Source organism: Delphinus delphis, chromosome 21 (genome assembly GCF_949987515.2).
Source record: "Delphinus delphis chromosome 21, mDelDel1.2, whole genome shotgun sequence".
Lineage (NCBI taxonomy): Eukaryota > Metazoa > Chordata > Mammalia > Artiodactyla > Delphinidae > Delphinus > Delphinus delphis.
The window spans coordinates 14,403,219-14,429,293 of NC_082703.1; the positions used below are offsets into that span (position 1 = coordinate 14,403,219).

Consider the following 26,075-nt stretch of genomic DNA (forward strand, 5'->3'; position numbering starts at 1 on the left):
CAAGTGGGAGCTAAGGTAAGGCGCCAAATGGGTTAGCAAAACAAGAGAGAACAGCTGAACGGGAGTATCAGGCAGTGCCCAAGGAGGCAGCGATTTGAGGTCAGGCTGACTGCACTGCGAAGCACTCAAGTGATTCAGAATGAACCCCCCACCCCCGACCCCCAGGCTTTCTCCTGCAGAGCCTCCCTAGATTTGCCTGGTGGAAGGCTCTGGAGAAGTCTGGAGCTTGCATTTCTAAGGTGGTAGGAGGTTCCCATGGTCACAGTGCATTAGCTACCGGAGCCCTTATGGGGATCGAGTGTTCAAGGTCGGCTGTTTGTGGCAGGCTGGGGGCAGCAGAGATCTGTGGAGCATGGTCGGGTGGAAGCTGAGGACAGGAGGCCGTGGGGTGAAGCTTCAAGGGCCCGAGTGGACCTCTGGTTTCTGATGCGTTCGGTCTGGAAGATTCTGAAGGAGACCCAGGCATCTTCCGCTGAGATGTCCTCTTTCAGGGCTGGACAGCTATCCGTTGATGACTTTTTTTTTTTTTTTTTTTTGCGGTACACTGCCGTGGCCTCTCCCGTTGCGGAGCACGGGCTCCGGACGCGCAGGCTCAGTAGTTGTGGCTCACGGGCCCAGCCGCTCCGCGGCATGTGGGATCTTCCTGGACCAGGGCACGAACCCGCATCCCCTGCATCGGCAGGCGGACTCTCAACCACTGCGCCACCGGGGAAGCCCCTATGACTTATTTTGACCCTCAGCATACTAAAGGGTTTTCCAGAGGTCTTTCCGGGTGTCACAGCTCCTCCTGCTGCCCCGCCCCGAGCGCCTGCCCTCGGCCAGGCTTATTCTTATGGAGTGGGGTACTCCTGGGGAACGAGTACAGTGGATTTTTATACCAAATGCCACTGAGTTGAGTTGAATGCACTGGTTCTTTCTGTTTCTCTAGAACTACAGAAGCTTCCCCCACTGCCCCTTCACCAAGTTAATATTGATTAATTATTGGTAGAAGTCAAGCCCAGGAATAAACACTTTACATGTGATTCTCACTGAATCCGTCCATGCTCTAGAGTAGACCCTCCCAAGCATCCAGGACCCCCTTCTTCCTCTCCAGAGGAAGCCTGTCAGGTACTGCAGAGCGACGGAGCCATTGCGGACAACGACACAGCCCTTTACCACCTACTTGGAGTCTTGTGTCTTGTTTAAGAAAATGTTATTTTGAGTTTTCCATCACTCACAGCCAAACCGAATCCATACCGACTAGCAAGGTCCGCAGGACTAGGCTGTGAAAACTCTAAAAAGATCGGACAGTGAGAATAACCGAGCCTATGAGAATGCAGGAAAAATAACGCTCCATTAGCCTACCACCCTTGAAAATTTGAAGTTATTTTTATGACTTTGTAGAGAAAATTCCTACATTCTACTTTTTATAGGTAGACAAGGGGCTGGCCCTGAAGAACTGGGTGCACTGCTGGATTCGCATTGTCCTGTGTCACGGGCGGTGGCGGTGGGGTAGTTTTTGTACCTTGAGGGAGGTGCCTGGGTGCCCGTTCCACATGCTTATCTGGCTTATCTCATTAGATCTCTTTGACTGAAACTCTCACAAAGTCTCCAATCGAAGCCCAAAATCACCTCTTAACCCAAAACAGTGATTAGCTTCATAAATGAGGTTTGGTGGCAGATTCCAAGGGCTGCTTAATATAAGGAACTATTCAAGTGAGGGAATTATATGATGGCTAGTTATATATAATACAGATAAGAGTAACGCACTGTGACCCATCCCACCAACATTAGCCTTTTTCTACATAAAATATTCATGCAGTCACTTTATTTGAGAAAAAGTTTATAAAGCGTCTGTGAAATTATTTTGTGAATTGTCTACCCTTTGACCGTATATCAGTTGGGGTTTTCCTGTGTGTTATAGCCTTTTGTGGGAGTGCCTTCTAAATCCAGGATTGTAGCAGAATTAATTCTGATGCATTTTAATGCCATTCTCCATTGTTAGTCATTGTCAGAAAATTACAAATATTCTGCGTTGGGTACTGTCAAATGTTACGCATCATAGTTCCACATGAAAAATCTTCTGCTGATAATTACTAGTGAGGCTTGGTTCACTTGATGGGGTTCATGGAGCTCTATTGACTTGGGGCTAATTAAATTGTTGCCTGCTGCGTTTGAGATTCGGCCACAGAAACATGCCCATAATTAGCGCAGCCTTTGTGCAGGAGGCCTGAGGTGGACTGAGACCAACTTAGTGCTTGCTTAGTGCCTCTGTGTTTGCTGGGGGTGGAGGTGGGGAAGTGAGATGGCTGCACAGGCATGAACGTTGTATACATTCTAAAACTTAAAACATAATAAAAGGCATCCAAATCCGAAGGGCTATAGATCTTATTCTGAGCCACACCATTTAAGTTGTTTTGCAGCTACTGAAACCCCCGCCAGGTGGGAGAAGTTAACTGTATGCTGCCCACAAGCACTTAGACCCCAGACCAGTTGGAACCAGGTTGATGATGTTGATCTTGATTACCTCACCACCAACCAATCAGAAGAATGTCCAGGAGCTGATCACACACCTCACAACGCCCCTCCCTCATTCTGTCTTTATTTTTATTTTTATTATTATTATTTGTTTGCGGTACGCGGGCCTCTTACTGTTGTGGTCTTTCCCGTTGCGGAGCACCGGCTCCGGACGCGCAGGCTCAGCGGCCATGGCTCACGGGCCTAGCCGCTCCGCGGCATGTGGGATCTTCCCGGACCGGGGCGCGAAACCATGTCCCCTGCATCGGCAGGCGGACTCTCAACCACCAGGGAAGCCCCTCATCCTGTCTTTAAAACCCATTCCCTGAAAGCCTTCAGGGAGTTTGAGTCTTTTAAGCACTGGCTGCCCTGGACTCCTTGCTTCGCCCTGCAACAAACGCTTTCCACCACTTGGCTTTACTGCCCATGGGCAAGCAGACTCAAGTTTGGTAACATCTGCAGCAACAGGGATGGAACCGGAAATTATCACACTAAGTGAAGTAAGTCAGAAATAGACAAATACCATAAGATACCATACAGTACTGTACCATATGATATCACTTAAAATATGGCGCAAATGAACTTATCTACAAAACCGAAACAGACTCACATAGAGAACAGACTTGTGGTTGCCAAAGGGGGCGGGCAGGGAAAGGGATGCACTGGGAGTTCCGTGTTGGTAGATGCAAACTATTACATTTAGAACAGATAAACAACAGGGTCCTACTGTATAGCATGGGAAACTATATCCAGTCCCCTGGGATAAACCATAATGGAAAAGAATATTAAAAAAGAATGTCTCTGTGTATAACTGAGTCACTGTGCTGTACAGCAGAGACCGGCACAACATTGTAAATCAACTATACTTCAATTAAAATTAAAGTTTAAGAAGCCTTAAGTATGGCTGACCAACCCTAATTTGACCATGAGTGTGACAGGGGCCCTGAATCGGCTGAGCGTCTGCTGTCCCACTGCAGGAGGGGCGCGGGGTCCCAGGCGCTAGTACCCAGTGAGAACCCGGAGGGAGAGGGATGCTAGGCACTACGGCCGGGTCTGCAGCCCCTCTCGCTCCCCGCGGCTCTTCCCAGTGATTGGGCGGCGCCAACTCCCAGTGCGCCCTGCCCACCCCGCCCACCCCGCCCACCGGCGCAGGCTTCCCCAGTTCGCGGCGCGAGCGCGAGTTAAAGCCGCCCGGGCGGCCCGTGCGCTCCGCCTGGCCGTGGCGTCTTCGCGCAGCGCGCCTCGCGCCCGGGTCCCCGCGCTGTCTCCTCGCGGCCATGGGACTCTGGTCGCTCCTTCGGCTCCTGCCGCCCGTGCTGGCAGCAGTGGGCGGCCTCGGGGGCTCCGCGACCGGTGAGTGGGGCCCGCGGGTGGGGCGCCCCGGGAGGGACCGTATCCCGCTCTGCAGGCTGCGGGTCGCGGGGCTGCCCGGCTGCCGGGCGGGGGCGGAGGAGAGCTTGGGGTGCCCTCGCTGGGTGTGCGCGGCTTGTCCTCCGTCCTGCGGTGACCTTTTGTCTGGGAGGGCGAGGGTACACTGTCTTGAGGGGCCCCCTGCTTCTCAGCCCTTAACTCCTTAACAAGCCTGCCTGGTGGGTGGGCTCAGCGGATGGATTGGATGTATTTTCCTCTCTGGCCCTCAGGCCGGTGAGAAAGGAAGCTCGTTCCGCACCTGAGTGCAGGGCGCACACTCCCTTCTAGGTTCTTCCTTTCCCCAACATCCAAGGGAGTGGAATTGGCTTTCTAGCCCTGGTCTCTGATGGGCCCGCAGCCCAGGATTAACGAGACAGCAAATTTAGCCTCTTGGAGGCCCGGGACCTTGAGAAGAGGTGCTTCCCTCCAGAAACAGCCCGGGGGAAACGGAGCTTGGGCCCAGGTGCGATTAGCAAGCAACTTCCAGCGGCGCTTGTTAATACCACTCAGGTGTAGGCGGACCCCAAGGCAGAGGAGAGCTGAGTCGGGGTCCCAGGGTGACTGAGACACCCAGAGTTCCCGTAGGGCTGGTGGCTGGTGACCTGGGCAGGTGCAGGAGGTGCCCAGTGTTTGTCAAACGACCTGGCCTGCGGGATTGCCCATCTCTCCTGACAGGTGCTCCCAATTGGCCCTCATGGATGGAGGCAGATTTTAACTCATTTTTTAACTCATGCAGACACGTTGTTGGTCAAGGTACTGTTAACTGGTTTGCAGGAGATGTTACTTAGTCTCTGAGCTGTTTGCCCTCCAGGAGGGATTCTGACCCTCAGGGTTTTTGCCTAACCTGGTGGGGCGTCTCTGTGGCAGGAAGCCCTTGCCCTGGGTGGTCTGTTTGCTCCACCCCAGAAACAGGGTTTAAAGTTACTTGCCTTTTTCACTAAGCAGTGTTCGCCCAGGCCTTCTGGTATGAAGACATCTTTGTGATGTCTGTTGTAGAACAGCCCATGATCATTGTACTTTGTATATTGACAGACTCGGAGAAAGCTACCATGAACTTAATATGTAAATAGATTAATAAATATATTTTAAATTTATTCACAGCAAGTATGTACCTAAATTTGAAAAGTAATGTTTGAGACCCATCTACAGATGGTGTTCAGAATCCATGTGCACACTGGGTCTCCAGACTGAGAATCACCAGGGCAAATAGTGTTCCAGGTGGGACTCGCCTAGCAGTGTGAGTCTTTGAGGGTTGACTGCAGCCCTAACTGGGACCCTTCTGGAAGGATCTGCTAGAAGAGGTCGCAGAAGAGCTAACACTTTGGGAGCACTTGTTTGGTGGGTATTGTGCCCAGTGACTTTGTACTCTTTTAATCCTTGCATTTTCCTCTTAGAACCACTTATTTACTAGCCTCACTTTACAGACAAGAAAAACTGAGGTCCAGAGGGAGGCAGTAACTCTCCCGAGGTGATGTTGTTAGTACGTGGTCTAACCAGAACTCCAACCTAATAATTAGCCTGACGACTGAGCCTGGGGTCCCATCTTAGGGGTTGCTGACCTCACTTGCTCGCAATTGAATGGTTTTGGTCAAGTCAAGTGGGATTGCCCGGATGGTATGTGAGTAGCTGGCAAAGTTGTTAGCTATTCATTAATAACCAGTGCCTCCTGAGTCTTTCACTTATAATGCAATTTATAAGCCAGCCTTTAAAATCAAACACTGAGTAACTATGCTAAAAGCACTATCTTAGAGGGATGCAAGTAAGACTGAGGTCTGGTTCCTTACCAAAGAAGGTGTAGTCTACGCAGTGGGCTTCCATTGTCAACTCCCATCACATAGCTTTGCACACGACTTTCCATCCCGTATGCACACACTGTCCCTGGGGTAGGATTGCTGGGTCTTCACTGCGTCTTACGGAGACTTCTGCCAAATGGGACATGTGGCTTATGTTTTCTCGGAACCAAGGATTGGCTTTTTCTCTTTGAAAGTTAGGCAAAATAGTAAACTAAGTATAACCAGACCTTCTCTGAGCACCACATCCATAACAGGCTTATTTTTGACCATTAATCGTTCAGGGTTGAGAAACACAAGTTCATGATTTGAATAAAGCTGATAATATAAATCAGTATCCTGCAAATAACAGAAAACTTAAGTATTTATAACCAGGCTATTAGAGGTATTCTTATAAAGATTGTATATAGGACCCCAAACCGTAACTTCATTTGAAGCTGTATCGACCCATGTTTAAAAGGAAACTAAAGTCAAGTGCTTTGAGCCTAGACCTCTAAACTTGCAACGCTTCATACTCTGAGTCTGTAAGACCGAATCAGGCCTAGAAGATAGTAGTATCTTTTTAAGCACAAGTGTAAGTCTGAGCCATTCTAACAAGACAACGGGGAGGCGAATGACAGCTCTCCAGCAACAACTCCACAGCATCAGAAAGGATGGTCCCCAAGGATCGTCACTGGAGAACCTGCATGGGTTTTCAGGGTACTGAACCCCCTAGCGTTCTCCTAGATGATAGTTGAAGGAAGGTCTTCCAAACAGAACAGTGAAAGCAGCTTACATGAAAAGGTCTCCTGGACCCAAGGAATCCAGGAACTCTGATGGCTTTGCTTCTTGGTCCTTCATTGCAGATGAAATACAGTGTCAGATGACAAGGCAAGCTGCATGTGGTGGGAGATGCATTCCTGTGGCCTGGCTCTGCAGCGGAGAGCAGGAGTGCCCGGATGGGGCGGACGAGCAGTGTGGTAAGTGGTCTCACCGCCGTGTCCTGTTGTGTATCATGCACTCACCCACACCTGGCCCTTATTGCTATGTGCCTGGTTGACAGTCAGTTCTCATGGTTTTCACCCTCTTAAGGGGTGTTCGGAAATGTTGGTAGTTCTGGGTGTCTTGGTAGTGTAATTCGATTGTCAGAAGTAGCCTAACCTTTGAAATCAAAGTAAAACTGGTTTAACTCTACTCCACGTTCAGTGGGAGCTCGGAGTGTTCTTTGTCCTCAGCTGCAGCAAACACACACTGCACTGCTCTCCACCTTCAAATTCCTGCTCGTTCCTTTTGGAGCAGTTCAGCTCTCTCCTGCCAAGTTCTGCCTTAGGAATTTCACCATAAGTTCTAAGCTATATCTCAAGGTATTTTTCTCAGGTTAAAAAAAAAAAGTTCCATCCCTAAGGGAAATTCTGGCACTGTTAAAATCATTTATTATTTCACCTTGCTGCACTAGTTAAGGCTCATTTGATTATGAGTCGTAGAATCCACATGAAGCTGAGGTAAGCTGGCTTAGGAATCTATCGTAAGGATACTGTGCTTTCTAATGGAACTCAGAGAAGACTACCTGTGTCTCATAGTAAAAACACGTATCTCCGAGGATCAAAGACAATTGCCCCAGGAGGGGAAATCCACACGTGTTAGCCAGGCACCCTCAGAAATGTCTGTAAGATGACCTATTGAGCCCCACAGGATCTGAGTCCATTTCCTCAAAGAGATAAGGGTTCCAGTGGGTCATTGACTATAAGATATATCACATACACAGACCACTTTTATGTATAATCATTTTCAAATTTTTAAAAACATCATTGCGGGGCTTCCCTGGTGGCGCAGTGGTTGAGAGTCTGCCTGCCGGTGCAGGGGACGCGGGTTTGAGCCCTGGTCTGGGAGGATCCCACATGCCGCGGAGCAGCTTGGACCATGAGCCACGACTACTGAGCCTGCGTGTCTGGAGCCTGTCTCTGCAATAAGAGAGGCCGCGACAGTGAGAGGCCCGCGCACCGCGATGAAGAGTGGCCCCAGTTCGCCGCAACTGGAGAGGGCCCTCGTGCAGAAACGAAGACCAAACACAGCCAAAAATAAATAAATAATTTTTTAGAAAAAGTCATTGCTTTACAAAAACAAACAAAAAACTTCTTTTTTAAAATTTTATTTTTTACATTTTTATTTTACTTTGGAGTTCAGTTGGTTTACAATGTTGTATTAGTTTCAGGTGTACAGCAAAGTGATTCAGTTATACATATACATATATTTATTTTTTAAATTCTTTTCTGATTTAGGATATTATAGAATATTGAATAGAGTTCCCTGTGCTATACAGTAGGTCCTTGTTGGTTATCTAATTTAAATATAGTAGTGTGTATATGTCAATCCCAAACTCCCAATTTATCCCTTCCCCTGCCACCTTTCCCCTTTGGTAATCATAGGTTTGTTTTCTAAGTCTGTGATTCTGTTTCTGTTTTGTAAGTAAGTTCATTTGTATCATTTTTTTTATTGAAGTATAATTTATTTATTTTTGTATTATTTGTAATATTTATTACAAATAAATATTTATTTGTAATATTTATTTGTAATAAAGTATTATTTATTATTGAAGTATAATTTATTGAAGTACAATATTTTATTAATTTCAAGTGTATAACGTAGTGATTCGATGTTTTTATACATCATAAAATGATCACCATAATAAGTCTAGTTATGATATGCCACAATACAAAGATATTACGTAGTTATTGACTATATTTCCCACACTGTACATTTTATACCTGTGACTCATTTATTTTTTAACTGGAAGTTTGTACCTCTTAACCTCCCTCACCTATTTTCCTAATCCCCCCCCACCCACCTCCCTCTGGCGACCACCAGTTTGTTCTCTGTATTTATGAGCTTGTTTCTGTTTTGTTATGTTTGTTCGTTTTTTAAAAATTTTTATTGGAGTATAGTTGATTTACAGTGTCGTGTTAGTTTCAAGTGTACAGCAAAGTGAATCAGTTATACATATACGTGTATCCACTCTTTTTTAGGTTCTTTTCCCAAGTAGGCCATTACAGAGTATTGAGTCCCTGTGCTATACAGTAGATCCTTATTAGTTACCTATTTTGTGTATAGTAGTGTGTATATGTCAATCCCAATCTTCTAATTTATCCCTCCCCGCTCCGTTACCGTAACCCTGGTAACCATAAGTTTATTTTCTACATCTGTAATTCTGTTTGGTAGGTAAGTTCATTTGTACCCTTTTTTTTAGATTCCATGTATAAGCGATATCATATGATATTTGTCTTTCTCTGTCTGACTTACTTCACTCAGTATGACAATCTGTAGGTTCATCCATGTTGCTGCAAATGGCATTATTTCGTTCTTTTTTATGGTTGAGTCATATTCCATTGTATATATGTACCACATCTTCTTTTATTTATTTATTTAATTTTGGCTGCATTGGTTCTTGTTGCTGAGCGGGGGCTCCTCTTCATTGTGGTGCACGGGCTTCTCATTGTGGTGGCTTGTCTTGTTGCAGAGCACGGTCTCTAGGTGCGCAGGCTTCAGTAGTTGTGGCGTGCGGGCTTAGCTGCTCTGCGGCATATGGGATCTTCCCAGACCAGGGCTCGAACCAGTGTCTCCTGCATTGGCAGGAGGATTCTTAACCACCACGCCACCAGGGAAGCCACATCTTCTTTATCCATTCCTCTGTTGATGGACATTTATGTTGCTTCCATGTCCTGGCTGTTGTAAATAGTGCTGCAGTGAATATTGGGGTGCATGTATCTTTTCAAATTATGGTTTTCTCCAGATATATGCCCAGGAGTGGGATTGCTGGATCATATGGTAATTCTGTTTTTAGTTTTTTAAGGAACCTTCATACTGTTTTCCATAGTGGCTGTACCAATTTACATTCCTACCAACAGTGTAAGAGGGTTCCCTTTTCTCCACACCCTCTCCAGCATTTATTGTTTGTAGATTTTTTGATGATGGCCATTCTGACCTGTGTGAGGTGGTACCTCATTGTAGTTTTGATTTGCATTTCTCTAATAATTAGTGATATTGAGCATCTTTTCATGGCTTTTTGGCCATCTGTATGTCTTCTTTGGAGAAACATCTGTTGAGATCTGCCCATTTTTTGATTGGGTTGTTTGTTTTTTTGATATTCAGCTGCATGAGCTGTTTGTATATTTTGGAGATTAATCCCTTGTTGGTTGCTTCATTTGCAAATATTTTCTCCCACTCTAAGGGTTGTCTTTTCGTTTTGTTTATTGTTTCCTTTGCTGTGCAAAAGCTTTTAAGTTGAATTAGGTTTCATTTGTTTATTTTTGTTTTTTTTTCATTACTCTAGGAGGTGGATCCAAAAAGATTTTGCTGTGATTTATGTCAAAGAGTGTTCTTCCTATGTTTTCCTCTAAGGGTTTTATAGTATCTGGCCTTGCATTTAGATCTTTAATCTGTTTGGAGTTTATTTTTGTACATGGTGTTAGAGAATGTTCTAATTTCATTCTTTTACATGTAGGTGTCCAGTTTTCTCAGCACCATTTATTGAAGAGCCTATTTTTTCTCCATTGTATATTCTTGCCTCCTGTGTTGTAGATTAATTGACAGTAGGTGTGGGGTTTTTTTCTGGGCTTTCTATCCTGTTTCCTTGAGCTATATTTCTGGTTTTATGCCAGCATCATACTGTTTTGATGACTGTAGCTTTGTAGTATAGTGTGAAGTCAGGGAGTCTGATTCCACCAGCTCCGTGTTTCTTTCTCAAGATTGCTTTGGCAGTTTGGGGTCTTTTGTGTTTCCATACAAATTAAAAATTTTTTTGTTCTAGTTCTGTGAAAAATGCCATTGGTGATTTGATAGGGATTGCATTGAATCTGTAGATTGTCTTGGGTAGCATAGTCATTTTGACATTATTGCTTCTTCCAATCCAAGAACATGCTATATCTTTTCATCTGTTTGTGTCATCTTTGTTTCCTTTCATCAGTATCTTATAGTTTTCTGAGTACAGGTCTCTTGCCTCCTTAGGTAGGTTTATTTCTAGGTATTTTATTCTTTTTGATGTGATGGTAAATGGGATTGTTTCCTTAATTTCTCTTTCTGATCTTTCATTTTTAGTGTGTAGGAATGCAAAAGCTTTCTGTGTATTAATTTTGTATCCTGCAACTTTACTGAATTCATTGAGCTCTAGTCGTTTTCTGGTAGCATCTTTAGGATTTTTTGTGTGTAGCATCATGTGCTCTGCAAACAGTGACAGTTTTACTTCTTCTTTTCCAATTTGGATTCCTTTTATTTCTTTTTTTAATCTGATTGCTGGGGCTAGGACTTCCAAACCTATGTTGAACAGAAGTGGCGATGATCTCGGGTGACCTCAGCCTGCAGTGGCTTGAAGCAGGATCTCAGGTCCCAGACCAGAGATTGAAGCCAGTCCGTGGCAGTGAGAATGCCGAATCCTAGCCACTCGACCTCGAGGGCCAGTGGCTAGTTCCAAGGCCCTGGGTCATCTGCTTTGTGGACAAGAATTTCAACAAAGAGACAGAGGTAGTGAAACAAGTAAAGTGTTTATTAGGAGGAAAAAAGTATGTGTGGATAGACACACACAGGCAGGCTCAGAGAGAGTCGCACCCTTGGGGTAGTTCACATCACTTACATGGGGCAGTTCTTCCTGGTTCCCTCTGGCCAGTCATCCTGCTTTGCCTGGCTCTGAGTCCATATTTGGTCTAACTCACGGCCCTCCCCTGTGTGTGTGTGTGTGTGTGTGTGTGTGTGTGTGTGTGTATCTTTTAGACAAGGTGGATTCCAGCGCAGGGGTTTCTGGGAAGAAGAACATATTATGATCTGGCGCCCTCTCCCTTTTCTGACCTCTGAGGAACCTTTCTGTTGCATGTGCAGTCGCGAAGGTGTCCTTGACCTCAAGAATGAGAGATACGTGGTCTCTCTATCTTCTCTCCAAGCAGGACTCAGCTCCCCTTGCTTCTGCCATTATGTTTATCCTAGAGTATCTGTCCACAGGGGACAGATTCCAGCTGCTCAGCCTGGGGCCCATCCATCTCCTGCCTCAAATTCCCCCTGAGAGACGTGGACCCCAAGAAATCTTTACTGGGAAGATAAAGACCGAAGGTCTGTCTTCTGTAGCTTCTTCAGGCTGGCATGGGGCTTACAGACCCTACCTAACTGGAGCCATGCAACTCTTGCCATATCTTGCTGAGGGATCCCGGGGTGACTTCTGTTATTCTTGCAGGGTCTTTTCGGGGAGCAGCTGGAATCTATGCATCACCATTACCCTGTTGTGCCCTCGAGGAAGCAAACTGAATAGGGAGATGAGAGGAGCGGGGGCTAAAGACTAGTGACGACAGTTATACTCCGAGACTCAAGCAGGGGTAAGAATCCGGTTATACGTGGTCAGCACATTTTTGTTAATCTCAGGGTTAAAATTTCGCATGTTTCTCCGTTTCTAAAATGGAAGTTCTGAACCTGTTGGTCCCAGCCCTCCTACTTGGGCTGAAAAGTCTTAGTTATAGGTTTATAACAGTACGGAAGACAACAAAGCACTAGGCGAAGTATAACATAAATCAGTGTGACTGAAAAGAGGAGGGGTATAAGGAAATGGAAGCCTGTCAGAAAGTTTTTAATACCTTGTGGGATCCAAGAGAACAAACTAGAGAACCAGTCTTCAGTTTTCCCGCCCATATTGAATAACGAGGATTGATGGTTAATTGTCTCCTGAAGCCAGGTGGCTTATTGTTGAATTGCTTCAGTGTTGGTTTCTACCTGGGAAGAGGGGTTAACGTACCTGCGACAGGAAGTATTGGCGGTTGCACACACTCCTCCTTGTTCTGCCAATGGATAATCTGGGGCCAATCGGTTGTCAAGTACCACCTTGGCCAGGGAATCTAGAGACTCTGTAAATTAATAAGAGGTTTAGTAGTCTCACTGGCTGTGGTGGTAAGAGTGCGACGCAAGTTTTGAAGGACGTATTGGTGGGCAGCTGTCCCCCAGCCATGGTAACAGTGCATACCCAACGAAATGGGCATCTCCATCTGGGATATTCCCGGGTAAGTTTCGAGTCAATCCAGTGAACGGTTTTAATGAACTGACCCAGTGCTTGGATTCATTTGAGGAGTGGATTGAGAAAGGGGAAATCAATGTTCCCAGCCTACACTGCGTGGGTGTGGAATGATGGTGTAGGCAGTTAGTAGCCCACAGTTGTTTATCTACGTGGCATCCAAAGACATATCCTGTTGGAGCACAATAGACTAACTGGCCTAAGGTTTCAAAGCTTAGCCATCCAATCCTGTCGTTGTGGAAATATTTTCCAACCATACACCCAATGCGCTCCATCCATTCCGTTCTGTCAATTGCTCCACCGGTATGGATCCTTCTTCCATCAGGTAGTGGGTTAGGGTTTGAGCACAGACGGGCAGCTGGACCTCTGGCTTGGGCGAGGGGCATCATGAAACGCTGGGGTGTCTTAATGCCAGTTTTTCATTCCCCAGTTTCGACCTCATGTTCTCTTTCTGCTGCTAAGGAAGAGGTAGGCAAGAGACATGAGAATTGTTTTCTGTGGAAAGATGAACAATTTGACTCTGTACATCACAGCACTGAGTCATGGGTCTTTGAAAGTCCATTTTCCCTCAGGAACTTGGCGAAAATTCTTTACGGGATAGACAAAGAGGTCGCTATGGTCGATGACGGACTTAGCTCGCGGGGTAAGCAACTCCAGCGTCCCGTCAACTGAGGGGAGGAAGCAGGCGTTTGCACGGTGTGAACCTGAGAGTTGTCCGTCTGTCCTGTGGACAAGGGAAAAAGGTAGAGGAAATCTAAAGTAATTAATACCTTCATAGTTGCACCAATTAGAGTTTTGATCTTGAAAAATGACTGGAAAGCAGGAGCATTAAAAGAAGTGTTGTAGGGAGTTGAAAGCCAGTGGTTAAGTATGGGTCCTGAGGTTTCAGGTGAGTCGCACTAAACCGCCCAGCATGGGTAGAGGAGTTCTCTCTCGGGTATAGGCGCAGGACTGCAGCGGCACTCGTGATAAATTGCGAAAGCAAACGCGAGAGCGAGGGGGACAGTTATCATCTAACTCTCCCAGAGCGTGCCAGTTATTCTGTAAGCGGACTAGAGCACTGGAAGGCAGGGAGGAAGCTAGTGGCTGTGGGTACTTGGTCCTGGGTCCAAGAAGTCTCTGTCCTTCCTGAATAGAGCTTTAGGTCTTGGAGGGGCTTCCTCGTCCACCTGGGTTTTTCAGGCTGTTCAGGGTCCTCCGTGTCCTGTGGAGACTTGGGGGAAAGGGGTGGATTCATGGGAATGGCTGGAATGTGGGTCTTCGGGTTCCTGTACCATCAGTGGAGGCAGGTTGAATCCTGGACAGATGGACCCAACTCGTGACTCCCTGGAGCTTAACTGCTGTAGGGGTGCTCAGCAGGACTTGTTAAGGACCCTTCCACTTCGGGAGTAGCTGGGCGCCGGGGGACTCATCTTTCCAGGTCTCTAAGAGCACCCAGTCCCCAGGATTTACAGTGGAGTGACTGGGGCTCTTACCTGGGGAGGGCTGGGTTCTGTTGCCGTATGCTTGTGTCGCCCTCTGGACCTGGCGTAGGTTTATAATGTATTTAAGATGGGCTTGGGTTTCTGGGCCAGTTAGCATGTCCAAGGTAAGGAATGGCCTTCTGTGTGTCATTTCAAAGGGGCTTAACTTAGTGGTTGTTTTAGGGGCTGCCCTGACCCTTAAGGGAGCTATTGGCAGCAGGCGGTACCACGGTTCTGGTTTCCTGACAGTATGCCCACGGTTTTCTTTAGGGTGTGATTAGCCTGTTCTACTTTTCATGAGGACAGAGGTCTCCTGGACGAATGCAGGTGGTATCTGGTCCCGAAGGCCTGCGAGAGCTGTTGGGTAACCCTGGCTTTGAATGAGGGTCCACTGTCACTCTGGAGGTGGCGGGGTACCTGAACCTAGGAGTGATTTCTTGTATTGATAGAAGTGCTCTAGCCACTTTGGTTGCCTTTTCCGTCCTACTGGGGAAGGCCTCTGCCCATCCAGTGAAAGTGTCTTTAAATACTAATAAGTATTTGAAGCCTTGGAAAGAGGGCACCTGACTGAAACCCATTTGCCAGTCCTCTCCTGGGTAAGTTCCACGTCACTGGGCTGGGCTAACAAGAGGGGGAGGGGCGCGGCTTGAGGCTGCCTCCGGATTATGGGTGGTACAGAGGGCGCAGGCTCCAGTAGCCCTTCTGATTGTCCCTGGGAGCCCTTTCCTGTAAAAATCTGGAAAACCGCAGCAGACATGGCATCCCTCCCCAGATGGAGAAATCATGTGGCCCTTTAATAATTTTCCATTGGTCAGAAAGAGGTACGAGCAAGTTTTGATCTATGTGCCACCAGCCATCTATTCCCTTAGTTCCCCCTTGGTCTCGTGGCCAGGTCTCTTCGGAAGTTGAGTATCTTGGTACGATGTTAGAAGGGGCAAGGGATGGGATCAATGCCATTTCTGTTGTGGGTATCAGGGCTGCTTTCTTGGCTTCCCGATCTGCCCTGTTGTTCCCTTGGGTAATTTGAGAAGTTCCCTTTTGGTGCCCGCAGCAGTGAATGAGTGCTACCTGTTTTGGGTTTTGAACCACTTCTATGAGATGTAAAATCTCAGCCTCATTTTTTAGGGGAATTTCTTGTATTTAAAAATTCTCTCTTTCCTTCCAGATAGCTATGTGGGCATGCAGAACAGGGAAGGCATATTTTGAGTCTGTGTATATTTTACAATTTTTCCTTCCCCTAGGGTTAAGGCTCGGGTTAGAGCTATCAGTTCAGCCTTCTGGGCTGAAGTGTTGGGTGGCAAAGGTTTCACTTCTGTGACACTGTGAGCGCTCATGATAGCATCCCCTGCCCTCCTGACCCCGTCCTTAATAAAGCTACTGCTGTCAGTAAACCATTCTTCCTCGGGTTTTCTATGGCTTGATCTGTTAGATTAGGCCTAGAGGCATAGACCTGGTCAAGGGTTTCGAGGCAGGAATATATTAGCTCTGGGCTGTCAGCAGGCATCCGTGTAGCTGGGTTGAGGGTGCAGCAAGTTTTGAGGGTTACCTCTGGGGAGTCGAGGAACAAAGCCTGGTACTCAGTAAAGCAGCCTCCAGTTAGCCAGTAGTGGCCTTTGATCTCCAGGATCCCTTGTACTTGATGGGAGGTCTGGACTTCCAGTGGCTGTCCAAAGGTAAGCTTGTTAGCTTCTTCCTATAGAGCAGAGGCAGCTACTACCCGAAGGCAGCCAGGCCAACCTTGGGCCACGAGTCTAGTTGTTTGGAAAAATAGCCTATAGGCTGAGGAACTGGCCCTAGCTTCTGTACTAGGACCCCCCCAAGCTGTCCCTTGCTTTTCAGTCACGTATAAGATGAATGGCTTTTTCAAACTGGGGAGACCCAGAGCAGGGGCTCTGGTGAGGGCCTGCTTGATAGTATTAAAAGCCTTTTCCTGTTCCCCAGTCCAAAGTAATGGTTTTGTATCTGGGCCTTTAGTGGCTTCATACAGGGGCTTAAGCCATTATCCCAAATCCTGGAATCCAAATTCTGCAAAATCCTGCCATGCCCAAAAAAGGTGTTTGTCTTTAGAGAGCTTAGGCCTAATCTAGCCCGTTTTCTATCTGGAGATAACGGTCTACTTCCGAGGTTTATAATATAGTGCAGGTGTTTACCTTGTTGCTTTGAGATTTGTGCCTGTGTCCGAGAGACTCTAACCTCGGGCCCCAAGGGAATTAAGGACTTCAGTTGTGTTCTGATTTGAGGCCTCCGTGGAGGGGCTGCATACTAATATATCAACATCTACATACTGTAGAAAAGCCCCTTCTTTTAGGTGTTATCTCCCTTAGTTCCTTTCCTAGGGCCTGGACGAACAAGTGTGGGCGGTCCCTGAGGCAATACTGTCCAGGTGTATTGTTGCATTTGGCCTGAGAGGGCATTAGGCCACTGGAAGGCAAACAGATACTGTGAGGAGGGATGAACTGGGATGCACAAAAGGCATCCTTGAAGTTGAGCACAGTAAACCATTTAGCATCCTCAGGGATTTGGGCTAATGTGTTATAAGGATTGGCCACGAGGGGGGTGAATAGGGACCACAGCATCATTTCCTGCTTTAAGATCTTGTACCATTCTGTATTCCCCATATGCCTTAACGTCGGGAAAAATAGTATTGCGTGGAGACTGGCAGGACACCAAGAGGCCATGTTTTAAGAATTTATCTACAGGGGGTTTTAAGTCCTTTTTTGCTTCCAACTTTATGGGGTGTTGTCTCTTGTTAGGGTAGGCAGCTTCTGGCTTAAAGTTAATTTTACAGGTTGGGTGTTTATGGCCCTCCCAGGGACTCCTTTGTCCCAAACTGCAGGGTTCACTGGTTGGAGAATACAGCTGGGAACAGGCCCTTGATCTACCTTAGTCAGGGTCAAGATAAGGGGCTACTCTCCTCCTAACTGTAATATGGCCCCGATGGAGCCCAGAAGGTCTCTCCCCAGTAGTGGGGTAAGACACTCAGGGACAGCTAAAAAGGTATGTGAACTCAAACGCTGCTCAAATTGGCAAGTGAAAGGCCCAGTAAAGTAATGGGCGCGAGGCTTTCCTTGGACACCAGTCACAGTACAGCTTTTGGAGGAAAGAGGCCGAGCATGAGAAATCAGGACAGAGTAAGTGGCTCCCGTGTCAGTCAAAAAATCGATCTTCTCACCTGGCATATCATGGACCACCTGGGGCTCCGTGATGGAGACAAGACATCTCATGGGATGTCGTCCAGCATGGCAATATCAGGAGTGGGGACCCCCCTTCCCCTTTGGGACCGAGGGCAGTCCCACTTCCAATGACCTGTTTGCGGGCTGGGCACGGCCTAGGGCCATTCTTGGGCCCAGCGGCCTGTTGACTTGCACTTGGAGCATTCCCCCTCGTTGGTCTTACTTCCAGACAGATAGTTGAACTTTCTTGGCCCCCTTGGGTTGTCTTGAGGTTGCAAGGCGTGGCTGACAGCAACGGCTGTCAGTTTTGCACGAGCCTTGTCCTGTCTTTTCTCATGTTTGGTTCTTTCTTCCTCCTCAGCTTGATCTCGATTATTAAATACTCCAAAGGCCACCTCTAGGAGTTGGGGCATGGGGGCTTGTGGTCCTAATTGTAACTTTTGGAGTTTCTACCTAATATCAGGGGCAGACTGGCTGATAAAGGGTTGTCCCAGCAGGGATTGACCTTCGGGAGTGGAGGGGTCAATGTTAGTATATTTTCTAAAAGCCTCCACAAGCCATCCGTAAAAGAGGGCTGGATTTTCTTTTTCTTCTTGTGTCACTCCTTTAACCCTTCCATAGTTAACTGACTTTCTGATACACTTTCTTATCCCTTCTAATACACATTGGATCATGTGCTTGCTGGCTTCTGTTCCCTCCCAGGAATCATAATTCCAACAGAGCTCCTGATTTGGGACTGCGACTCCACCCATAACAAAATGTTTGGGTTGGTCCCTGGCAAGCTGGTCAGCGTGCCCCTGGGCTGCTCCCCAATTCTCTGTTTCTCCTCAGGGGTACGGCAAGTAGATAGGACAACTTGGACATCCTTCCAAATTAAATCAAAGGCCAGAGTTAGGGCCTGAAACCCTTCAGCAAACTAGGGTCTTCAGCAAATCAGCCCAGTCTTTGTTTGCATTGGGCTGAATCAACTAAAGAGAAGGGCACATGTATTCTGACTGTCCCTTTGCTATTTGCCACTTCCCTAAGAGGGGATAATTTCCCCGATCCTGGGTGACAGGAAGCTCCACTGCGAGTTACCCTGGACGGACTAGTCTGTCTTTCTTGGGGTATCGGAGGGTATAGAGGGACATGGGGAGGTGGAGTTTGGGATCGGTCAGAGGGCTCTGGAGAGGTAGGTGACACCAGAGAAGTGGGTGGCTCTGAAGAAGTCGGGTACTGTCAGGAGTAGGGGAGCTCGGTTTCCCCCCTGACAGTTGGGGGAAGTTAGGAGGGGATCATCTAAAACGTCGGGAGGGTTCTCTGGTTCCCCAGGCTTTTGATTGCAGGAGCTGCATAGGGCGGGACTTTGGTAAAGGACCATGAAGGCTTGAACATAGGGAACCTCAGTCCACTTTCCTATCTTGCGGCAATAAAGATCCAATTGCAGAATGGTATTATAATTTACAGACCCATTTTCAGGCCATTTTTCTATCCCGAAACTGAAACAAAGGCCAGGCAGTGTTACAGTAGAATTTGTTTTTCCTTTCTTAACCCGTCTATTTTAAAAAGTTTCTAGTTCTTAAAGGTTACACTCCAGAGGTGTTTCTTCTGGCTTGGGAGGGGATCCTCTCATGTTGGGTAGCCTGCAACCGAGAACAGAAGAGCTCTCCTAGAAATGGAATTTGGTGTCCCAGAAACATCACGAGGAGGCGCTTGAAGGAGGTTCAGAGCATCCTCTGAATTCCCTTCAGTTTATTGCTGATGGGGTTTGCAGCATCGTCTACTTCCCCATCGATTCCTAACCAGACATTTCCAGTCATCCTTGGTACCTTGTGCAAGGTGTCCCCCATGTGGCCAGGGGAGGACATTTGAACCAGTGCAGACCGGTTGCCAGGATTCCCCTTAGGGAGGGATCTGTGGTCTATAGAGCTTATGCCCTGTGACAGGTCTTCCTATGCTGGGGTGTAGTCCTCGTGATTAAGCATCTACAAAGCTTATAATGCAGGCTTCTGTGTAGCAGTGTGTAGGCTGCCGAGGCCTGGAGTAGGGGGTCCGATAGGTGCAGAGAGGAGCCCTTGGAGAAATCAGAGGTGGGCGCTCTGGAAGATGGTACACGTTCAAGACCCAAGGGGCCGGGAGGCAGAGAAATTCTCAGAGTAGATTTTTGGACATTGAGTGAGACGTGAAAGACTAGACAACAGAAGAGCCCCCAATCCATTACCCTATCTATCTTGAGGCTAAGATAAAATCATCAGGCACTTCCCAATTTTATCTGACAGAGGCAACAGTGAGTTTGGCAGCGGCGGGGAGGGGACGCACTTTAGGAATGAGGTCCAGAAAATCCTTCCCTGAAACGGTGCAGAGATACAAAGTGAGAAAGAGATCTTGCTGTACGAGTGAGGTGGGAAAGAAAAGCATAGAGGGGGGTTCCATACAGGACAGGGAGAGAGATGGGGGGGAGAGAGGGGGAGGGGGAGGCAGGGAGAGAGAGAGAGGGAGGGAGGGAGAGAGGGAGAGAGAGGGAGGGAGGGAGAGAGAGGGAGGGAGGGAGAGAAAGGGAGGGAGGGAGAGAGGGAGAGAGAGAGGGAGGGAGGGAGAAAGAGAGAGAGAGAGGGAGGGAGAGAGAGGGAGGGAGAGGGAAAGAGGGAGGGAGAGAAAGAGGGAGGGAGAGAGGGAGGGAGGGAGGGAAGGAGGGAGAGAGGGAGAGGGAGGGAGGGAGGGAAGGAGGGAGAGAGGGAGAGGGAGGGAGGGAGGGAAGGAGGGAGAGAGGGAGAGGGAGGGAGGGAGGGAGACAGGGAGAGAGAGGGAGGGAGGGAGAGAGGGAGGGAGGGAGAGAGAGGGAGGGAGAGGGAGAGGGAGGAGGGAGGGATGGAGGGAGAGGGAGGGAGGGAGAGAGTGGGAGGGAGGGATGGAGGGAGAGAGAGGGGGGAGAGGGAGAGGGAGAGGGAGGGAGGGAGGGAAGGAGGGATGGAGGGAGATGGGGAGAGAGAGGCAGGCACCCCTTGGACTCCTTCATGGTGAGAAATCACATTTCCACCAGGTCCCAGAGGACAGCGGCAGCAGTCACCCCAGTGTTAGTTGGATCTGCATGGCCTGGGGGATGTCCGCTGCCACCGTCACCTGGGGGAGGCATAACACAGTGAGTGGACCGAGATTAGGCCCCGTGGGTCTTGAAAAGAAAGCGAAGCAGGGAGCGCGAGAAACAGGGCGAGAGCGAAAGTCAGGGGCCGCAAGCAGCAGCTGGGCCAAGCCCGCGGTTTACGTTGAATTCCCAGGTTTGGGCACCACAAATGATCGCGGGTGGCCTCGGCCTGCAGTGGCTTGAAGCAGGATCTCGGTTCCCCGACCAGAAGTCAGGCCGCGGCAGTGAGAACACCAAATCCCAGCCACTAGATCTCCAGGGCCAGCGGCTAGTTACAAGGCCCTGGGTTGTCTGCTTTGGAGAAAGGAATTTCAACAAAGAGAAGGAAGGTAGTGAAACAAGTAGTGTTTTTGAGGAGGAAAAGAAAGTACATGTGGATAGACACACATGGGAGGGCCCAGAGAAAGAGTCGCACCCTTGGGGTAGTTCAGATCACTTATATGGGGCAGTTCATCCCGGTTCCCTCTGGCCAGTCATCCTGCTTTGCCTGGCTCTGAGTCCATATTTGGTCTAACTCAGGGCCCTCCCCTGCGTGCACGTGCATCTTTTAGCCAAGACGGATTCCAGTGCAGGGGTTTCTGGGAAGAAGAACATATTATGGTCTGACACCCCTTCCCTTCTCTGACCTCTGAGGAACCTTTCTGTTGCATGTGCAGTCGGGAAGGTGTCCTTGACCTCAAGTATAGAAGTATGTGGTCTCTCTATCTTCTCTCCGAGTAGGACTCAGCTCCCCTTGCTCCTGCCGTTATCTTTATCCTGGAGTATCTGTCCACAGGGGAAGATTCCAGCTGCTCAGCCTGGGGCCCATCTATCTCCTGCCTCGGCAAGAGTGGGCATCCTTGTCTTGTTCTTGATCTTAGGGGAAATGCTTTCAGCTTTTCACCATTGAGAATGATGTTAGCTGTGGGTTTGTTATATATGGCCTTATTATGCTGAGATAGCTTCCCTCTATGCCCACTTTATAGGGGATTTTTAAAAAAAATTTTTTAAATTTATCTTTGGCTATATCAGGTCTCATTTGTGGCACACGGGATCTTCGTTGAGGCATGCATGTGGGATCTTTCGTTTCGGCATGTGGGCTCTTCCTTGCAGCTCGCAGGCACCAGGGCACATGGGCTCTGTAGTTTGCGGCACACAGCCTCTCTAATTGAGGCACGCGAGCTCAGTAGTTGTGGCATGCAGGCTTAGTTGCCAGATGGCATGTGGGATTTTAGTTCCCTGACCAGGGATCGAACCCACGTCCTCTGCATTGTAAGGCAGATTCTCTACCACTGGACCACCAGGGAAGTCCCTGGGGATTTTTTAAAAAATATAAATTTATTTATTTTTGTTTTTGGCTGTGTTGGGTCTTCGTTGCTGTGAGCGAGCTTTCTCTAGTTGCAGTGAGCGGGGGCTACTCTTCGTTGTGTGCGGGCTTCTCATTGTTGTGACTTCTCTTATTGCAGAGCATGGGCTCTAGGCATGCCGGCTCAGTAGTTGTGGCTCACGGGCTCAGTAGTTGTGGCTCGCGGGCTCTAGAGTGCAGCCTCAGTAGTTGCGGTGCACGGGCTTAGTTGCTCTGCGGCATGTGTGATCTTCCCGGGCCAGCGCTCGAACCCATGTCCCCTGCATTGGCAGGCGGATTCTTAACCACTGTGCCACCAGGGAAGCCCTCTAGAGAGTTTTTATCATAAATGCATGTTGAATTTTGTCAAAACCTTGTTCTGCATTTATCGAGTTGATCATATGGTTTTTATTCTTTAGTTTTTTAATGTGGTGTATCACACTGATTGATTTGCAGATATTGAAGAATCCTTGCATCCCTGGGATAAATCCCACTTGATCGTGGTGTATGATCCTTTTAATGTATTATTGGATTCGGTTTGCTAGTATTTTGTTGAGGATTTTTGCGTCTATGTTCATCAGTGATATAGGCCTGTAATTTTTTTTGTCATATCTTTGGTTTGGTGTCAGGGTGATGGTGACCTCATTGAACGAGTTTGGGAGTGTTTCTTCCTCTGCAATTTTTTGGAGGAGTTTCAGAAGGATAGGTGTTAGCTCTTCTCTGAATGTTTGATAGAATTCGCCTGTGAAGCCATCTGGTCCTGGACTTTTTGTCTGTTGGGAGTTTTTAAATCACAGTTTCAATTTCAGTGCTTGTGATTGGTCTGTTCATATTTTCTGTTTCTTCCTGGTTTGTAAATTGACTTTTGAAGTGCTCTCAAAAGCCTAACGTTTATTCTAACAGTGTTGCCATTCTTAGCATTTTTTTGTGCACCCACCCTATGCCCCTGTGAGATATGTAATGAATATTTAACTCCTACGCAATATGAGATATAGTTATTATTTTCATCATTTTATAGATGAGAGAAGTGAGGCTTGGAAAAGGTAAGTGAACTCATCAAAGATTTCACATCTAGCGAATATTAGTAAAAATGTTCGTTTATCATTCAGGCTTCAAAGATTATGGATAAAAAAGTGTGCCCCTGCTAATACAGAGAATATTTTTCTAAAACAGAAAAAAAACTTTAAAAGCACTATGGCCTTATGTAAGAGCATATGCTTCGTCCAAATGAGAGACAAATCCTTAAGAACGGATCCAGTTCCCTCTGAAGCTGAGGTGACTGGCCCCATTTCATCTTCAGATGTGGCAGCACCACCTAGTGGCAAAGAAAGACATAGCCCTAGTGGATGGTTTTCTTCTTTGGACAACTAACCCTGTTTTTGAGAGTGACAGATTAATCCGGGGCTTCCAATTCAAAATAAAATGACCAAATATGTTTTACCTCCTTTACCTGGAAAAATTTCTCAACAAATACTAAAGACAGAAAGAGGACAGAAGGTGATGCCTGAACAGAACAAAGGAAGTTCAGGGCAACGGCCTGCGTGAGGGGATAACTGATAACCGAAGATGGCCCGAGAGGACCGGAACTTAGAGGCAGTCTGATCTGTGAAGAGGGCTGGAAAAGTGGGAAGGGGGTGCGAATTGATCTGTTCACCTGCTGCCCATGCTCAGGAGGTTTACACTCAAGAGGATTTGATCCGAAGGTGCTGATCTCAGGGACATCAGGCCCGCATAGACCAGGAGGATTAAGAGGCAGGAACTGAAGAAAAATCGGCGCCCTGAACGGTGGCTCGTCAGCCTCCTTCCCACATGCGACACCCGCATCCGTCCTGGAGAAACTGAAGAACGCTGGAGAAAAATACAGCCACAGAAGTCCCTCAGGGCGAAGGCTCTCCCTGCTGTCCTTTGTGATGGCAGTGTTGACCTGAAACAAATGCACAGCTATTGCTCCAGCAAAGATGGGTTTATTCAGGATCAACAGAGAATTGCTGTTCGGGGGCTGCAACCGTGATGAGCAGCATGTGAGTTTCCCACATGGCAAGGGAAGAAGAGCGCTTTTATGGGGGGGGAAAGGAAGTTGGGAGGGTTATAGCAAACAGAGTCCATGGCTTTTCCTTAGCTGACTCCTTGCCAGGAAAGAAGAGGAATCTTTCTTCTTCCTATTGGGCTCTGCTGTGGTCATTAGGGCCTGAGTGCTCCCCCTTCTGGTCTCCAGATTCTATTTAACTGAGGTTTCTGTTCATTAATTTTTTATACCAGCCTTTAACAAACCCAGCCCTACCTGTATGAGTCTCTCTAAAATGTGAATGGATGGCCAGAAGTCATCACGCTTGCAAGGAAAAGCTCTGACATGAAAAATGAAGACCAAAACCAGCAAATGGGGAAAAGAGGCTGAGTGGAAACAGAAGATGCAGGAAGGGGACAAAAGCTACACTTAATAGTATCAGAAGAGAATGTTAAAAAAAAAAAAAGAAAACAGAAAAAATAATTCTTTGCAGTTTATAGAAATGGTAACTGAAATAACAATTCACGATAAGTTTTGAAGGCTGACGCTGAGGAAATTCCAGGAATGTTGAACATTAAGAAAAAAGGTAGAGATTGGAGACAAAAGAAAACTAGAAATTGAGAACAAATCTTAAGTGGGGAAAATCTGTCTAACGGAATTTTCAGAAAGAGAGAAAAGAGGAAAGAGGTGTTGTGTGATCCTTCAGTGACATACCTAGGCAGGGCCCTTCCCATTTATTACAGTGGGTACTTAGTAGGTCTGTCAGTAAAGTTATGGGTTATCATTCTAGCAAATATTCTGGCGGAGCTTTCCATGTCAGCAGAAACAGAGCTTATTCTTTTTAAATGCTTCATAATACTCTGTTATCTAGAACTAACTAGCATATTTAACTACCCAGTTTTCCATTGGTGAGCGTTTAGGTGTTTTTCTGTGTCTTGGCATTACAAACAGTGCTGCTATAAACACCCTGTAATCCTCGTTCTCTGCAGATGTTTGAGTGTTTCCCTTAGAAGTATACCTCAAGAAAAGATTTCTAGATCACAGAATATGAATATTTTTAAGTTAAAACCCAAAGGTTGCCCCTTCCTCATGACACCGATTTATGCTGTTACCAGCTGAGCTTGGGGTGCCGTCTCCCCATACCCAAGACTGGATGCTAATAACCTACTAAACTGTTTTCCAGCCTATTAGATTAAAAAATGACATCTCATTATCTTAATTTGCATTTTCCTGACTATTATCAAGGTTGAACAGTTTTATTTACTAATCATTTGTATTTCTTCTTCTGTGAACTGGCCATTTGCATCCTTTGAACATTTATATTGGATTATTTGTCTTTTTCTTACTGATTTATAGGAACTATTAATATATTCTGGACAGAGGCTTCTATCTTAGAAGTTATCAATGTTTTATTCTAATCAGTTTTGTGTTTTAACTTTGTTAAAAGTCCCTGTTATAGGGCTTCCCTGGTGGCGCAGTGGTTGAGAGTCCGCCTGCCGATGCAGGGGACACGGGTTCGTGCCCCGGTCTGGGAAGATCCCACATGCCGCGGAGCGGCTGGGCCCGTGAGCCATGGCTGCGGAGCCTGCGCGTCCGGAGCCTGTGCTCCGCAACGGGAGAGGCCACAACAGTGAGAGGCCCGCGTACCGCAAAAAAAAAAAAAAAAAAAAAAAAAAAAAGTCCCTGTTATAATGAGAGATCCCTGAAGGCAAGGAATTGGTGTTACTCATTTTTGTTGCCAAGCATCTGGCAGGACATACTAGGCACTCATTTTGTGAATGAAAACAGAGACATGACCTTGGCTTCATGACCGCTCTGAAAGAACATTTATAGGTGCTTGTAGCCGGAGCTCTCCTGGGTCTCGGTGACTTCTCAGATTGTGGGGCGGGGCGGGCGCGGGGTGGGGGTGGGGGAAGGACTGGCTTGGATTTAAGATGTTGAGTGGGTCACAGGAAATGCCAGTGACATACACTCCCAATCGTTAAGAGTCATGAAGAACCATAATAGTGTATAGATCGTTGAGGGAGTATCCTCTGGTTATCTTCCTGAGCCTAAAACCAGGATCTAGTCAATAGATTAATGTAGTAAAAGGAGAGATGTGTGTGGTTGGACTAGCTTACAGAGATGCATATGTCTTTAGGACCAGAGAACTGTTAGAAAGTTTGATTTGACAATGGACTGTGACTTTTCATATTTTAACACCAGTGGCAAGAAAGTCTCAACCAAATGGGAGATAAACTAGTAAAAGATTGTGGTGAGGGTGGAAATTCACTAC

The 26,075-nt window shown here is 47.2% G+C and overlaps 1 pseudogene; it reads left to right on the top strand.

Moving 5' to 3' along the window:
* LOC132417737 (alpha-ketoglutarate-dependent dioxygenase alkB homolog 4-like) overlaps positions 1 to 26,075 on the top strand; it is a 71,102-nt pseudogene that overhangs the window by 30,162 nt on the left and 14,865 nt on the right.